Raw genomic sequence first — 14,157 nt, 5'->3', positions numbered from 1 at the left:
AGTTGAGCAAGTTGTATGAGTATATCCATTTCACTCTATAAATTTATATTATCTTAAACTGAATTTGAATATTTTCGTTTCTTTTAATGGGAGTTTTTGAAATCAAAGTGTTATGTGTTTTGAAGAAATCTATCGTACTTACCTCAGCCTAGCCCTACCATTCACTTATTGTGTCCCAGGTCTCATTGCTTGGCCCTGAACTTTAAGTCCGTTTCCAGATTTCAGTTAGCTTCCTCTGCTGCTTGCTCAGTAGACAGTTCGAATAACACGGTAGACAGATTACTGTCCCGTCTCACTCCCTCACAATAGCTGCCCCTATTTTGTGTCCTCCGACTCTTACAAACTTCTGTCTGATTTCTGCATTTTATACCTGATAACTTGTCGTGTGGGAGAAGCTGTGGCATGCGCTTAATAAGTTTGGACTTCAAACAAAACCTAGTATCATTGCTAAAGGTCTGAATGGAAGAATATTTTCGCTGTGACAGACTGAGACAGACAAGGTTCTATTCTGTCACCTAAGCTCTACAACGTCTGTGCATAGTAAGGTATCAGAGTGCACACTAGATGGCTGGAATGGTGGAATTTCAATTGGCGGTAGGAAAAGCAACAGTTTATGTTTTACTGATTATTGCAGGAACTGAGGCAGAACTTAATGACCTGTTTTTCAGAGTGAAGACTATCAGTCTGAATTTTAGTCCAGAGACAAACGTGAAAGTAATGGTTATGAATCGACAAGGTTGAGATCACGTTCAACCTACAGGCTACTTAATGAATCTGGAGGCAGTGGATGTTTGTGACTATCTAGTTCCTTTGAATAATGACACAGGAAGTTATGATAAAGAAAAAAAACGACAAATTGTCGTTGGATGAGCCGCAATAACGAAACTCTCTGTAACGGTAGTGTACTATATTTGGAGCCGTAAGATGCTGGTACCAAAATAAACAGTCTAAGGCTGACAATAAATCTGCTAACAATTTCAGAAGAAAGAAAATCTTTCCAGCGCTCCAGAAGTTTCAGATCACTTTTCTATACCAGAGGTCTCCGAACTACGGCCCGCGGGCCGAAGCCGGCCTGCGAGGGCCGGCAAACCGACTCGCGTTAGCTGGCCGGACATCCCCGGTGTCCGGCCCGCCAAATATTCGAGGTGGTACCTATACTGACAACAATTGAGTTTCGAGGCCTATCGCAACCAATACACCGCGACATTGTCGGAGCTCTATCTTTACAAAGCGGAAGGTCATGGTTAAACTTGTGGCTATCCACAATAAACAGACAGACAATTCTCCGTGCGATAGTGAAAAAAAAAGAACGGTTAACAGACTAGTTTGGCGAAAACGTTTTAAGTAAAAAAATTCTTTGCATTTTATTCTGCTCACGAGTCTGGCGCAAGTCTTTCAAATGGACGCCACTTCGGCGACTAGCCTTAGTAATCAATCATTATGGAAGATGCTTCTTAAGCGAGTTTTCACTTTCTTTTGATTACATTGTAAAATACACATAGCAAGAAAATCGTATAAAATTTTTTACTTAAAGACGATTCAAAGAAAATACAATACCTGGTGTACATAATGATATTGGATATTTTAGTTGTAACTGATGTATAAAAATAACTGTAATTAATTTATATCTTGAAAACTCACAGTGTTAGAGTATTCACGTAACGAAATTTAACATCTTAGTGATAATTAGTGACTTTTATGTAGCTGTAACTTTCCTTTCATAATTACCTCCAGTTGTGGATCAAGTTTACTGGTAGAGATAATCATCAGCGACTTCAAATGCTCATTACTTAATTTTGATCTGTAAATACTTTTTGCATGTTTAATTTTGGAGAAAGTTTTTTCAGGCAAATAAGTAGTGACAAAAGCGGAAAAAAAGCCACGGGCAAATTTATGTAAATTTGGAAACTGTGTGGATGGAAGACACTTATAAAATTCCAGTATTGTTGACTTTGAATGTTTTCCTTTAAAAAAGTCGCTACATAGCATATCAATAATTTCAAACCGAAGTTCTGCGGGTAACGCTTATGTATCGACGTCAAAGGGATTTTGAAATATATAGATATCGTTTGAATTTGCATCGATATCTGAAAAACGTGATTCAAAATTAATTTTTAAAGCGCCCAAAGCTACAATTGCGAAAGTTACAGGAAACGGAATCTCAGTTTGCTGACTGAATGTTTGGCATGTATTAAAATGCGTGAAGCATACTTTGTTGAACTGAGATTGAAACAAAGCAATCTTTTGTCGAAAGGACATGTGTGTATAAAACAGGCAGAAGCTGCTTTTCACCTTGCAATTTTAGATTAAGGTCATTCATATGTTTAGTTAAGTCTGTATAAAATGCTAGCTTCCATAACCACTCACCGTTCCGTAACTCAGCCAGAGGGCGATTCCTTTGGTTCAAAAAAATTTCAGTTACTGTTCGGAGATAAAAAAAAAAAGGCTCAGAACTTTACCGCAGCTAAGCCAGCGCACTGCAGTATAATATGGCAAGTCCCTTTCCTCAACATCTTCAAGAAAGTCGCGGAACTGGCGATGACTGAGTGCATGGGGTCCGATATAATTAACAACTGAAATAGCTGGCTTTAAAACTTCTGACATATGTTTTCCACATAAAGACTGTTGGTGAATAATACAATGCACTGCTAATGGTTTTGAGCCACCGTCATTTTCTACGGCCTTTATTTTTCCCACACACGTTTTTGCCACCATCAGTTGTGATTTCTTCCATTGAAGATTGTTTTTCTGAACTGCCCTTTCAAGTCCTTTAAAAATATCTTCGCCAGTGGTCGTCCCGTGAATACTGTCAACATCAAGGAGCTCTTCATACACTTCATAATTTTTGTCAGTCCCTCGAATAAAATGTAATACTTGAGCAGTATCCGATACATCTGTTGACTCATCCACAGCCAAAGAGAACCAGTCTAAGTCTTGATTTTTGTCACGCAGTTGTGCTGATATAGCTTGTGCAATGTCATCTATTCTTCGAGCCACAGTGTTTGCGGACAAACTCAGGTTTTTAAATAAATTAACTTTTTCTGGACACATTTCTTCTGCTGTTGCAATGAAGCAGTTCTTAATTAACTCACCGTCGGTACATGGCTTACACTGTTTCGCTACTAAATGAGCCACACGAAAACTAGCACGAGTTGCTGTATGTTGTTCAGCATTTACTTTCTTAAGCAGCGACTGCTGGGACTTTAGCTGGCGTTTCAGAGACTCATACATTTCTAATCGTTCGCATCCTGTAATCTTGGAGTAATTCTGAGAGTGCTTAGTCTCATAATGACGTTTTATATTGTATTCTTTGAAGACTGATATTGCTTCACTGCAAATAACAGACATTGGTTTGTTGCTTGACTCCACCACGAAATATTGACATCCCCACTGCTCTTTAAAAATTCTACATTCGCTGTCAACCTTTCGTTTCTTTTCCATATTTGTACAGAACTTTACAAAAGATTGTAACCTGAAAATAAAATTGTGCTATTTAATACTAATAAAACTAGGGAGCAGTCTGCCTAAACAAAATGCAATGAATTTATTTTTAAGGTACTTTAATTACTAAATTAAATACTCACAATTACACTGTAGTTCCACTAAAAAATACAGTGAAAAAATACTCAAGTCGTGCTATACATATTTCGATTTTCAGATTTTCCTTGTCTCTTCTAATTCAAACTTTGAATTGTCCCACACTTCGTCGTCTCACCTACTGGTACAGCGCATAAAACACTAAAAAAACTAGTGAGACACTCGCAACATAGACACAATCACTTAACAGAACTGTCAAATATATGCTCTGGCTCTGCTACTCGCTACCGAGTGAGGTGGCGCAGTGGTAGCACACTGGACTCGCATTCGGGAGGACGACGGTTCAATCCCGCGTCCGGCCATCCTGATTTAGGTTTTCCGTGATTTCCCTAAATCGCTCCAGGCAAATGCTGGGATGGCTCCTTTGAAAGGGCACGGCCGACTTCCTTCCCCATCCTTCCCTTATCCGATGAGACCGATGTCCTCGCTGTTTGGTCTCTTCCCCCAAACAACCCAACCCCAACCCCTCTGCTACTCGCTACAAGACTACATAACTAAACTTATTGTTACGCTGCTTGAAATAACAATGCGTTGACATACTCTACCACTGTTGCGTCTTGCAGTAATAGTGTTGCTAACAATGATTTTGAGATTTCGTTTACTTTGCAGGACGCTTTCGTGAAGAATGTGCAGTGACATACCTTTTTGTCGGTGAAATTCGCCAGAATAAAATACGCCAGAATTTCGGTCAGGTACGTCCACCAATCAAAATTAGGTAATTAAATAAAAATCGTAGTTCGTTTCAGTGCTAGCTATTCCCACAAGCTTAGATTTTTGCGATTTCATCTTTCCTTTAGCCTTACATTACGGTGATCATGGAGTGCTAGGGTGCTTTAATCCCACTAGGTAGAACTTGGAACTTCGTGGAGGAGTCAATGTGGCCCGTGGACTAAAAGGTTTGGAGACCCCTGTTCTATACAATAAAAAAACGACAGTCAAAATAAATCGCACTTTAACTTTATCCTGCATCCATAGTTCGCCAAATCTTTTAGTATGCTGTTTGAAACAGAAACATTTAGATGGTGGAGCTGCAAAACATAATTAACGGCTGCCCAGATTTAGCCACAATGATGAAATAACACAACCCAAACAATAATAATTATCACAAAAAGTATAATAAAAAAGAAAGGTCCATTTGCGGGGTCAGCACGCAGTACAATAGCAATTTCGTCAGGTGGGTGACAACTTCATATATTTGACGGCCATAGCGCGTAACAAGAAATTCAGTAGGACGACTTTAAATCAATTATCTGAGAAGCACAGGCCTCGAGCTAACAAAATTCATGGTCGAGTTTCCATTCACCAAGGTGCTTATAAGAAACTGCTCCTAATTATGAGTGTGTAGCGTCTTTCGAACGACCACACAAGCTGGGACTTAAAAAAAAAGTCTCAAGGAATTTATACGGGCGCAAGACTGATACCTAGCATAAAATAATAACCTTCAGAAGGCAAACGACAATTCATCAAAGAACATAAACAGAAAATTTCAAGGCGCTCTAACTGCAGTCTAATAACAGACCTCTATCATATTTAAAAAAAAAATTTTTTAAAAAAAAGAACAAACAAGCGTCCACACGCTTAACACGGCGTCGTTAAGACGACTAAAAATAAGTACTAGTTAATCGTAAGCACCCCACCAGCAGACCAATTTCCGGGCAGATTGACATACTACTATCTATACAGAAAGCCATATTCCGAAAAAAAACCTTCTTTTACCATACACTACAAGAGAAATCTGCCAAAACCAAATACTAAGTAGAAAAACTCTTACTCTCTAGCGACCAGTTAACACACAACAAGATAAGTGGTAAGATCTGATACAGAAACTACCTAATCCGCTGTGGGAGTCCTTGCTCAATAAAGTTCCTCAAAATTCTGTTGCCGTCAACGTTCGTCGGTCGCGCCGTTTAAATAGAAGCCGCCAACCTCAAACAAACATGAGCTTTCTGCCAATTGTACTGTAAAACAACTGCAACACATACACATAAAGCCAGTTAAGGAACAAGAATAACACAGGTACACTGCCGCTCGCTGTTGAACAACGAGCGCTCAGCAGAATAAAGGAGTTACAATCGTCGTATGACTTACCACACAGTTCACTCAAGGCACACGACCGGGATCAAATACGAATAAGCTACAGAAGAATTACCAACTAAACAGAAATATAAAACTGAAAGGCTAGTTCTAAAAGTACGTTCAGGCTCAGATTCAAGAAATGACCAATTTTTAGTACTTGCTAACCACAGGCCAAAATAGGAAGTCTCCTCCCGAAAATGAGGTGGTTAGTCCGCTAGCAAAATAATAACTCCTCCAGGTAACTCGGGTACATATAGCAACACGGCATGATTGCTTCGATGCCCAACTGTTCCTGTTTCCAACGGCTGCCGCCAATGCCAATATTTAAAACTTCCTCCAACACAGCAGCCCCTTGACCACATATACTGGGCGCGTACAGACGTCCACGTGGCGTCGTAACTCCCCTACCCAAAAGCACCCTCGTCTGCAGTACACTTTACTTTACCTGTAGCTTTCCTGTCATCAGCAGCCGCCGCTGCTCCGCCAAAGATAAACTCACGGCTGGCGTGAACGGTACACTCAATATCAAAAGCCACGAAGATCCGGGTGGTGGAATTATTAGTGCTCTGCGTCTCCTTGTACGGCCGCGAGACATGGACTCTGAAAGCAAGTGACAAGAGCCGAATTAGTGTCTTTGAGGTTGGCGGAAGATGTTACATGTACCTCGGACAGAAGAAAGAACGAACGTTTCCGTTATACGGGGTGTTCAAAAAATCTCTCCGCGGTGTCGTTTGATTGTTAGCCGCACGTTCCGTATGCCGCAGTGAATATACCGAAATGAAACTCAGTGAAATACAAGTCATTAATTTATTGAATATTCGTTTTTACTTACAAATTTTCACATTAAATGTTGGATGTGTCTCCCCTGTTGTTGAATACACAATTCAATTCGTCTAATCATGTTTCCAAACACAAGCCGTAACATTTCTTCTGAAACAGAAGTAGTGAAAGTGTATATTGCAGTTTTCAATTCCAATTCATCGATGGGTTTTGGACGGTTTTTATAGAGAGTTGCTTTCGCTGCACCCCAGAAGAAAAAGTCAGGTGGTGTTAGGTCAGACGATTGTGGAGGCCACTGTCTCTGTGAAATTATGAGATACCAAAAACATCAGCAAGCAGTGACATTGAAACGCGAGGTGTATGCGCGGTTGCACCATCTTGTTGAAAATAGCCGTTCAGTGTCTGACTTAACACAAGTTCTCCTGTGAATGGGTACAGAATATCGCTGCAGTATCGTTGTGCGTTTATTGTTTCGTTGAAAAACATGGGACCCACAATCCGACGTCTAGAAAGTGCAATCCAAACTGCTATTTTCACAGAATGAAGTGGTTCCCCATGAATACACAATGCATTTGCAGTACTCCACATACGAGAATTTTGCGAGTTCATGTACCCAGATAAATGAAACCGCGCCTCATCAGTGAAAAACGTTTCATTAAGAATATCCCTTCCATTGTGTTGAACGAAATTTTTGAATCGTTGACAGTAATGGAGTCTCTTGCCTTGAACAGTATTTTTCAGTTCTTGCACGACTGTAGCTTTGTATGGGAAAAGTTCTAATTTTTGCCTTACAGCTGTGTGGGCCGTTCCGGCACTAACATCGATTTCCTGGGCGAGTTTTCTTACTGACGTGTTCGGACTCATGGACATTTTATCGGAAATATCGAGTAGTTTATCCTCAGACAAAACACTAGGACGACCACTTCTCGGTGCATCTGACACGGAACCCGTACTTCGAAATTTGTTAGTCAAATCTCGCACAGTATCGCGATGTGGGAGTGTTGTCTCCGGGAAAACTGAATTAAATGTTTGACGAAATGAAACTGTGTATTTACCGCCAGCTTTGAACACTTGTTCGACTAAAAACATACGTCCTCCAACGCTTAGCATTTTAACAGTGACATAAACGAGACAAACGAACAATGGAACTAAACTTAAACGTTCACGTTAACACGTAACGATACACACCAACGATACTACTGACGCTGGCTGAGATAAACGAAACATTGGAATGCTGGGAGAGTCCACTTGAAGGGAAGTAACCCAGGCAGGCGAACAATCATACGGCACGCGCGGCTAACGATCATACGACACTGCGGAGAGACTTTTTGAACACTCCGTAGAAGTACAAAATATCAGTGCTAAATAACATCTATTCATTCTTTTTCTCATGGTCACCTCCCTTTGGCAGTTCCCTCCTGGAGATCCGAATGGGGGAATATTCCGGTATCTTTTGCCAATGGAGACATCGTCATGACTCTTTTCAATTACCGGCCACATGTCCTGTGGATACATTTTATGTGTCTTTAAAGCAGTGATTTCCGTGACCTACTGCATCCTCATGCTGTTGATCATGATTGTTCTGCCCTCTTTGACAAGGCAGTTGGCAGAATTAGGCTGACTTCTTATGCCGCAAGTCTTCGGCCGCCAATGCTGATTAATAGTAATGACAATTTAAGCGGTGGCGGGTTGTGAACCCGGGACCGAGGCAGTTTTGATTCCAGATAAAAGACGCTACCCCTAGACCACGGTTGGAAAATGAAGTAAAGGAATTTTGCTACATAGGCAGCGAAATAACCAATGATGGACGGAGCAAGGAGGTCATCAAAAGCAGGCTAGCACTGGCAGAAAGAGCATTCGTCGCCAAGAGAAGTCTACACCCTTAATTTCAGAAAGAAATTTCCGAGAACGCACGTCTGGAGCACAGCATTGTATGGTAGTGGAACATGGGCTGTGTGAAAACCGGAACATCTACATCTACATCTACATGGATACTCTGCAAATCACATTTAAGTGCCTGGCAGAGGGTTCATCGAACCACCTTCACAAGTCTCTATTATTCCAATCTCCTACAGCGCACGCAAAGAATGAACAGCTATACCTTTCCGTACGAGCTCTGATTTCCCTTATTTTATCGTGATGATGGTTCCTTCCTGTGTAGGTCGCTGTCAACAAAATATTTTCGCATTCAGAGGAGAAAGTTGGTGATTGGAATTTCGTGAGAGGATCTGTCGCAACGAAAAACACTTTTCTTTTAATGATTTCCAGCCCAAATCCTGTATCATTTCTGTGACGCTCTCTTCCATATTTCGCGATAATACAAAACGTGATGCCTTTCTTTGAACTTTTTCAATGTACTCCGTCAGTCCTATCTGGTAAGGATCCCACACCGCGCAGCAGTATTCTAAAAGAGAACGGACAAGCGCAGTGTAGGCAGTCTCCTTAGTAAGCTGTTACATTTTCTAAGTGTCCTGCCAATAAAACGGAGTCTTTGGTTAGCCTTCCCCACAACATTTTCTATGCGTTACTTCCAATTTAAGTTGTTCGTAATTGTAATACCTAGGTATTTAGTTGAATGATCGGCTTTTAGATTAGACTGATTTATCGTGTAACCGCAGTTTAACGAGTTCCTTTTAGCACTCATGTGGATGACCTCACACTTTTCGTTATTTAGGGTCAAACAGAAGAGAATCGTAGCATTTGAGATGTGGTGCTACAAACGAATGTTGAAAATTAGGTGGACTGATATGGTATGGAATGAGGAGGTTCTGCTCAGAATCGGAGAGGAATATGTGGAAAACACTAACAATGAGAAGGGACAGGATGATAAGATAACTGTTAAGACCTCGGGGAATGACCTTCATGGTACTAGAGGGAGCTGTGGATGGCAAAAAATTTGGATGAAGACATACAGCAAATAATTGAGGATGTGGAAGACTGAGTACTGAAAAAAAATAGCATAGCTCGATGATATCTGGACCATACATAGAAAGAACTGCTACAGTACGGCACAGAAGGTAACTGAAAGCGACGAACAGATTTTTTTTTTTCAAAGAAAATAGCTACCCTGTAGTCACCGTGATTTATAGTGATCCTCAGGAGAACGGCGAGACTTTGACCTTAATAGAATGTGTGGTCGCCACAGACGACAATACATCGTGTGTAATGTATTCCCATGCTGGCCACAATGTTGGTAAGGAGTTATTGTGGTAGAGCGCTGCATTCATCCACTAACGCTGCTGACAATTGCTGGATGTTCGTTGGAGCATTTAGACGTGTTTCAGTACGTCTCCCTAACACATGTTCGATGCCGTTTAAGCAGCGAGGAAGGTCAGGCCAGCCAACCTGCCGAATACCCTCTCGTTCCAAAGGCTCCTCCACCTGCGCTGTTGGGTGCGGCAGCGCATTTCCATCCATAAATATAAATTCCAATGCGCTCCTATAAGACGCACCTGGGGAAGGAGTACAAGGAGCGTTTGAAAAGTGCGTACAAAAATAAAAACTACTTACGTGTTTGGAGTAAACCTTTTTATTTTTCGACATAGTCTCCTTTTAGACTTATACACTTCGTCCAACGCTGTTCTAATTTGTTGGTTCCTTCTGAGTAATAGGAATTGTCCAAGTCTGCAAAATAGCTATTAGTTGCTGCAATCACCTTCTCGTTTGAGTAAAATCTTTGTCCCCTCAGCCATTTCTTCAAATTGGGGAACAAATACTGGTCCGAGGGAGCCACGTCTGGAACTGTGAAACTAGTTGGAATGCTATTTCCATTAAATTTTCCACCAAAACTGCTGAGGTATGTGCTGGTGCATTGTCGTGATGGAAAAGTGACTTTTTTGCAGTGCAATCGCCGGCGTTTTTCTTGCAGCTCGGTTTACAAACGGTCCAATAACGATGAATAATATGCACCTGTAATAGTTTTTTCAGATAGTCTATGAGGCTTATCCCTTGCGAATCCCAAAGACAGTAGCCATAACCCTTCCTACCTTTTTTTGGTGAAGATTATCCCTTGGTAACCCATTGTTTAGATTGTTGTTTGGTCTCAGGAGTATAGTAATGTAGCCATGTTTCATCCACAGTGACGGAACGACGCTTTAAGTCCTGAGGATTCTCCTGAACAGCTGCAAACCATCCTTGCAACACTTCATACGATTCCGTTTTTGGTCAAGAGTGAGCAATCGCGGAACCCATCTTGCGGATAGGTTTCTCATGTACAAATGTTTATGCAAAATATTATGTACCCGTTCATTCGAGATGCCCACAGCACTAGAAATCACACGCACCTTAACTCTTCTGTCACCCATTGCCATATCACGGATTTTATCAATGATATCTGGAGTCGTAACCTCCACAGGGCGTCCAGAACGGTCAGCATCAATTGTGCCCATATGGCCAATCCGAAAATTTTGAAATCACTTATAAACTGTTCTAATCGAAGGTGCAGAGTCACCGTGATGTTTATCAAGCTTCTCTTTAGCCTCCTGGCCTTTCATAAAGTAATGTTTAATCACCACACGAAATTCTTCTTCGTCCATTTTTTGACAGTCACTCGACTTCCTTGATTCACAGGGCCAGCCTCCCCCCCCCCCCCCTCCCTCCTGAAGGCCCCACTCCTTCGCTTGGGACGAGAGAGGAAGAAATAACAATAAGGAAAGAAAAAAAAGAAGGAAATACAGGAAACGGAAAATTGTTCCCAAGTACTAACAAGGAATATCATTCAATTCCTGGTTCTCATTTAGTCGTCGCGTGGCAGGTTATTACTGTTTCTTGGCGGCGCAGACGTCCTCAATCGGTCCAGCACCCGCAGTACTTTGCTTGCTGGACTCCTCGGGGTCTCAGACACAGGGAAGAGCGCCAGTCGCGGGGACACAGTGCTAATCCCCTCCCATTAGGGCAGGCGGCTGTCATCTCTCCTAGGTTTTCTGGTGCCTGCCTCTCGCCTTGCCGCCAGCGCCCTTAATCCGAGCACAGACCTCGCCGGCGGGGGAAAAAAAAAGGAATAGCGCCGCTGCGTCTGCAACTCCCGGCTCGCTGCCATTCTCCCGTCAGCGAAGCGCAGTAAAGGTAAGCGCCTTAGATTGTACCCTCATCCGGCTTACTGCGAGAATACGAACTGCTTACATTAAATTTCTTCGCGAGTCAACATTTCGGTTTGTCAACCGTAAAGCTACTACAGCGCCATACGAAGTATGCAATGATTTAGAGCGCAGCTTTATTTCTTCAGCTTGCATCAAGCGAACGTTTCAAGCCGCCGTGCATATCAACTATGACATGTTATCCTGAGTACTAGATACAGGGTAACAATTACAGAACTATATACTGGGTGATCAAAAAGTCAGTATAAATTTGAAAACTGAATAAATCACGGAATAATGTAGATAGAGAGGTACAAATTGACACACATGCTTGGAATCACATGGGGTTTTATTGGAACCAAAAAAATAAAAAAGTTCAAAAAATGTCCGACATATGGCGCTTCATCCGATCAGAATAGCAATAATTATCATAAAAACGTAAGACAAAGCAAAGATGATGTTCTTTACAGGAAATGCTCAATATGTCCGCCATCGTTCCTCAACAATAGCTGTAGTCGAGGAATAATGTTGTGAACAGCACTGTGAAGCATGTCCGGAGTTATGGTGAGGCATTGGCGTCGGATGTTGTCTTTCAGCATCCCTAGAGATGTCGGTCGATCACGATACACTTGCGACTTCAGGTAACCGCAAAACCATTAATCGCACGGACTGAGGTCTGAGCACCTGGGAGGCCAAGCGTGACGAAAGTGGCGGCTGAGCACACGATCATCACCAAACGACGCGCGCATGAGATCTTTCACGCGTCTAGCAATATGGGGTGTTTTTTTTTCTTCTAATAAAGCCCCTGTCACTCCAAGCATGTGTGTCAATTTTTAACTCTCTATCTACATTATTCCGTGGTTTATTAAGTTTTCAAATTTATACTGACTTTTTGATCACCCGGTAAAATAAAATCGTCATAACTTCTGAATGGGCTGCGTTATTACGACGTTCAAACTGCACGGCTGGCCACGGAGAGTGATGGGAATCAGGATGCGCATGCGCACGCGCCTTGTTTCATTTGCATCGTTTCGTCAATCAGCAAATTTGGCGCATTTGGGGGATTGAGAACCCGCATTTCGCCATCGATAAGTCTCCTCATCCTCAACGGGTGACTGAGTGGTGTGCAATGTCCAGTCACGGAATAATCGGCGTGATATTCTTTAATGGCTCGGTGACTACAGAACGGCACCTGAAGGTTTTGAAAGATGATTTTATCTCCATTGTCCAATGTGACCAAGATTTCTACAGGATGTGGTTCATGCTCGACCCCATCGAAGAGGGAGAGTGATTGATGTCCTGGATGAGTACTCTGGGGACCGTATTCTGTCTCTGGGCTACCTAGAGGCCACTGGCATGGGCCTCGATTGGCCGCCATATTCTCCGGGTCTGAACACATGCGACTCCTTTTTGTGGGGCCTTATTAAAGACAAGGTGTACAGCAATAACCCCAAAATCATCGCTGAGCTGAAAACAGCCATTCAGGAGGTCATCGATAGTATCGATGTACCGACACTTCATCGGGTCATGCACAATTTCGTTATTCCTGTGCGCCACATCATTTCCAAGGATGGCAAGCATATCGTACATGTCATAAGCTAAATCCGAATATCTGTAGTGACGTTTACATGTTGAATAAACTGTGTACACCCCATAGTGCTTAGTGCCATTTGAACCATTTGAAAGTGCGTACATGCCGTAGTTTGTAACTAATTTACGTTTCTTTCATATAGTTCAATATTTGTCGCTCTGTAGTTTCAGGAACAGTAGAACCTGTCGTAGGCCCGGCGTGGTGAAAGCAAATGAGGATCCAAGTCTGCTTAGAAATTGATGAATCTGTTGTGTATATTTTCTTAACAATGAATAATAATGTCTGAAGGAATCAAGTATCTATACTGTGTGTACTCTACGCTCTAGTAACTGTAATTTGCATACTTACAGATACAGGTGAGCAACTTAGAATACGAAACAGCATTTGGCATAAGAAATGGTAGGTAGAGTGCAAAGAAATAATAAAGTATAGAGTAAGAAAATTACCGTTTATTTTATACTCCTGGAAACAAAGACTGTACAGTTATAATATCAGCTACTTTCGTATTCTTGGTATTGACAGTTATTGTAGATATTATTTGCGAAAGGATATAGGAAGATATACTGTGTTCGAACATTATGATTTACTTCTATGATTACGGTTTATTGACACACAGTCAGCACGGACTCAAAAAATATCGTTTCTGTGAAATACAACTAGCGTTTTATTCACACGAAGTAATTATTTCTATCGAAAGGAGATCTCATATTGATTCCATATTTCTATATTTCCAGAAGGCTTTTGATACCGTTCGTCACAAGAGACGTCTAACCAAATGCGTGTCTATGGATCATCGTCTCAGTTGTGCGACTGATTCCGAGATTTCCTATGAGAAAGGTCGCACAGTATGTACAAAAACGTAAGTGATATCCGACGATCCCCAAAGAAGTGTTATAGGCCCTCTGCTGTTCCTAATCTACATAAAAGATTTAAGACATAATCTGAGTAGCCCTCTTAGATTCTTTGCAGATTATGCTGTCATTTACCGTCTAGTAAAAGCCAGGAGAAGATCAACACCAAATATGGCAATGACTTAGA

Source organism: Schistocerca americana, chromosome 1 (assembly GCF_021461395.2).
Source record: "Schistocerca americana isolate TAMUIC-IGC-003095 chromosome 1, iqSchAmer2.1, whole genome shotgun sequence".
Lineage (NCBI taxonomy): Eukaryota > Metazoa > Arthropoda > Insecta > Orthoptera > Acrididae > Schistocerca > Schistocerca americana.
The sequence above is the reverse complement of the archived record's forward strand: the minus strand, read 5'-3'. Positions refer to the sequence as shown.